General features: G+C 35.0%; 1 pseudogene; it reads right to left on the reverse strand.

Moving 5' to 3' along the window:
* Window positions 1-3730: 3730 nt before the first annotated feature.
* On the reverse strand, window positions 3731-4855 carry LOC102281796 (olfactory receptor 51A7-like; annotated as a pseudogene).

Here is a 4855-nt window from a genome sequence, read left to right on the forward strand (position 1 = left end):
GATTTAGTAAAATTCTAATCCAATTCTAGTAGATTTTATTGGGAAAACTGACAAGTTGATTGTAAATTTTATATAAGACCACAAAGAGCCAGGATATGTAAAATAAGAAAAAAAAAGTTGGATGAATTAAGCATTACATTTCATGACTAACTCTTAAGCTGCATTTATTAAGCAGTGTGGTATTAATATGAGAATTAGATAAAGTAATGGAATAAAACATTTCAGATACTGACACATACATTTAATATCACTTGATTTATGACAGTGACATAATTCAAAAGGGAAAGGAAGGTTCATTTCAAGAAATAGAATAAAGTATAGACAAATAGTGAGAAAAAGTCTTAATTTAAACTTTATCAAAAATTAATTTGTTAGATAATAGACCTAAGTATTAAATACAAAAAGAAAAAGATTATAGAAGAAAAATTATAATATTTTCATAAGCCTGATAAAACCAAATACACAGAAAGATTAATCCTGAAGCAAAAATAATTGATCATTTGCATTTAATTAAAAGAAAGAACTATTCACTGAAAAACATTTTTATGAGACTGAAAAGGCACACCACCCACTGGGATAGATATTCTCATACATATATCTGACAAGGATATATAAAGAATTCCTACAGATGAATAGGAAAAGAGCATTAAAAATAGGCAGTGTACTGAACTGGCACTTCCAATTTGCATTTAGAAAAATGCAAATTAATATTAAATGAGATACTATGATATCCATACTAGAATAACTAACATTAAAAGGATTGAGAATCACAAATTTTGGTAAAAATATGAAACAACTGATACTCTAATACTTTACTGGTGACAGTGTAATTTGATACAAATTATTTGACGACAAATAGTTTGGCATTATCTACTGTAGCTAAATAAATACCCAACTCAGTGGTGCAAAAACCCATTTCTAAAGAAATTAGTTCATTCAAGTACACATATCTCTAAGGATCTTCATTAAAACTTTATAGCCATATAACTTTGATTTATTTTTTAAATTTTATTTTATTTTTAAACTTAACAATATTGTATTAGTTTTGCCAAATATTGAAATGATTCATCAACAGGAGAACTGCTTAAAAACAATTTTGCATTCTGCTTTAATTGGCCTGTGATGTTATACTATGATCCAGGCTTTTAAAAGCTTCCCATGTGATTCTTGTGCCTTGCCAAGATGGAGAAGAGGGCTTTCAGTAGCTCCTGTATATGTGCCATGAGTTAAGATGACATATACCTGGGTGCCTGTCTCTATACCTTAAGCATAGCCTTCTGAAAATGACTTTATTTTTCCATAATGATTCAAAAATTATTACTAATACATTGGTTTGTAATCAGTGGTTTAATGATGGCTGTATTTTTTAAGATCTAAAATAAAATCCCTACTGGCTACTGCATGAGTTAATTTCTTATGTATCTTTTACTAATCATTTTCCTTAAGTAATGGTCTTGACATTATTTCTCACTGGTGTCAGTCTGCCATATTTGGCAGTTTTAGTAGACAATTATTGGGTTTCCTTGGTCTATTTTATTTATTTTTTTTGTCTGATTTATTTCTATCCAACATTTCACCAACTTTTCTGGAAATAGAATTTCCTTATTTTATATATTGAAGGTGAAGGTGAAGTCACTCAGTCGTGTCCGACTCTTTGTGACCCCATGGACTGTAGCCTACCAGGCTTCTCCGTCCATGGGATTCTCAAGGCAAGAATACTGGAGTGGGTTACCATTTCCTTCTCCAGGGGATCTTTCCAAACCAGGGATCAAACCCAGGTCTCCTGCATTGCAGGCAGATGCTTTAACCTCTGAACCACCCTGGTGGCTCAACTGGTAAAGAATCTGCCTGCAATGTGGGAGACCTGGGTTCAATCCCTGAGATGGGAAGATCCCCTGGAGAAGGGAAAGGCTACCCACTCCAGTATTCTGGCCTGGAGAATTCCATGGACTATATAGTCTGAGTTGGACATGACTGAGAGACTCACTAACTTGTTTTATTTAATATATTACTTATATATAAACTTACTTTATATGCTAAATCACAATGATTGAAATAGTGGGGTAGAGATTTGTACATGGCCAATTTTCCAAATCACATTAAATTTATATTCACTATATGGGTATAGTGATCAGTTCTGCTTCAGGATATTAAGAAAGCTACATTCAATATTTTCCCTAGATCTCTAAATGGAGCTGATAGTGAAAGTTCTCTTTCCTCTGTTAAGTGAAGTGAAAGTCACTCAGTTGCGTCTGACTCTTTGTGACCCCATAGGCTATCCAGTCCATGGAATTATCCAGGCCAGAATACTGGAGTGGGTAGCCTTTCCCTTCTCCAGGGATCTTCCCAACCCAGAATCGAACCAGGGTCTCCTGCATTGCAGGCAGATTCTTTACTAGCTGAGCTATCAGGAAAGCCCAGTTAAACAAGAAGTAAAAAGTGTCCCTCCTGCCTATTTATCCAATTTTTGTCTACTTAGCACACCATGTGGGTTAGCTCCATCCAGAACACTGATAGAAGTAGGAAGACAGGAGGAAGAGAAAGAGTTTAATGATGCTGATGACCTTTTGCTGCACTTAGTTATGCTAAGGCTCCCCAGGTTCCTACAAATTTCACATCTGTGAGCCATTGTAATATCTTACCTAAGAAAATTTTATTAAAATAATATTGTATTTGTTGTCACTTGCAATAGAGTATATGTCTCATTTACTAAAGCAGGCTTTTTTATTTTTCAGAGTGTGAATTAATGATATTAGTTCTGATTACAAGAAGATTTAAATTCATTTAGGAACTTTCAGTGAGGATCTGATTAGATCTTATATATACATGGTATTATTTCATTTTAAAATAATGTCCAAGTGCTACTTTCACTTGCTTTTATTTTCTTTTATGCCCCAAGAAATTGATTTGCAGAACAAGTGAGCTCTACATTAATGGGATTTCTCAGACATAGTTTACTTGATTCTTTGGCTTTACAATTATGTATTTTATTCATGTCTTTGAAACTGATTAAAATAATGAGGTTTTTAAATCCAACAAACAACTGGTATGCAATGGGTACTTTGCTGGGTACTGACAAAGATTAAAATCTGCTTCTTAAGTCACTTGCACATTGATTTAGGTGGTTTAGGATACAATTAAAAAATAATACTGCTTAAAAATAGCAAATAGCATTGCACATACTTGGATAAAGAATAGATAACTCAATGTACATTTAAAGGAGATAATTTATGAAATCTATTGCAAACAATTGAAAATATAAATGAATATTTGCTTATCTATTATTTTTTGCATTTCATTTAAATTATTTTATGTATATGAGCCTTTTATCTCTAAACACATTTCATAGTACTTTAGGAGAGGGAATTTTTAATAGTTTATTTGAATTGCTAATGACTAACATGCATACACATACAAGAAAGAGATGTTTTGTTTGTGTGGGGATATGTTTGGTTAATCCCACAGCATACTTCAGATACTGCTAACCATGCCTGAGTTCATTAGAGCCATAATTGGCTTCTTTTTTATTCTGCAAAGGAACATGTTATTTTACTGTTTTTCTCTTTTTGTTTAGAATAATACTTTGAAAATCTATTTAGTCTTAATTGAGACTATATTGCTGTGGTTAAGGTTGATATACAGCTGGCTGCCTATAGAGATAAAAACCAGCGAAGAGGTGGAAAACTTAGTTATAAAAAGATTATAATTCCAAGCCTAACTCCTAAAACATCTAATCTAGATTGCTGTTAATGCTTAGATAAACAACGTGATATTTGATGGGCCCACCAAGTATGTACCGTGCATCCTTGTATTCAGTTTCTATTCTTTCATCACCATCTTCAGATTTCAACAGTTGCTCAGGAATTGCCAAGTAGGGGAGCTTCCACTGCAGCTGTAATTGCCCATCAACTTCGTTTTCACATAATTTCACCAGGATTTGATTTCTAATCTGCTGACTTTTCACAGAGTACACAATGGGATTCATTAGAGGGGGAACCAGAAGGAAGATATCAGCTATGGTGACACTAATAACTGGAGAAGCATTTTTGGCAAAGTGGTGAAGGGCAGCCAAGGTGACAGTAGGCACCTAGAAGACGAGCACAGCTCAGATGTGGGAGATGCAAGTGTTGAGGACCTTGAGACTGCCTTTGTGTGAGGTGATGCTCAGAACAATTTTTAGGATTAGCAAGTAAGGTGCAGAAATGCACAACAAATATAATAAAGAAGGAAGAGCCATAAACAATCTGAGGTGATATTGACCCTGTTGTCAGTACAGGTCAGCTTCGTAACACCCTGGTGGACACAGTAGGTGTGGGATAGAAGGCTTTTCTTATGAATTTCAGCCTTTTTACAATAAAGGGGAAAACAAGGACAAACAAAACCATAATGCTGTGAATACAAGGCCAACTTTAATGACTCTGGCACTGGTCAGAATTGAGAAGTTTCTCAGAGGGTTGTGGATGGCCATAAGGTGATCTATGGACATGATAAAAAGAACTGATGACTCCATAGCTGAGAATCCATGAATGAAAAACTCTTGGGCAAAACAGGCATCAGGGGAAATTCCAGTGGCATTGAACAAGAAGATTCTCAGCATGGTAGGAGGAGAGGAGATGGATAATCCTAAATCAGAGAAGGCCAACAAGGAGAGGACATAATACATGGGCTCATGCAGAGAGGTCTCTGTTATTATGAGAAAGAGGATGGTGCAGTTCCCCAGGATAGCAAAAAGGTATATAAGGCAGATGGGGACAGAGACCCAAATGTGCACATGCTCCATCCCGGGGAGCCCAATCAGGAAGAAGGCAGAGATTTCCCCTTCAGAAATGTTAAAGATAGATATTGCAGGAGTATA

This window comes from Bos mutus, chromosome 15, assembly GCF_027580195.1.
Source record: "Bos mutus isolate GX-2022 chromosome 15, NWIPB_WYAK_1.1, whole genome shotgun sequence".
Taxonomy (NCBI): Eukaryota; Metazoa; Chordata; class Mammalia; order Artiodactyla; family Bovidae; genus Bos; species Bos mutus.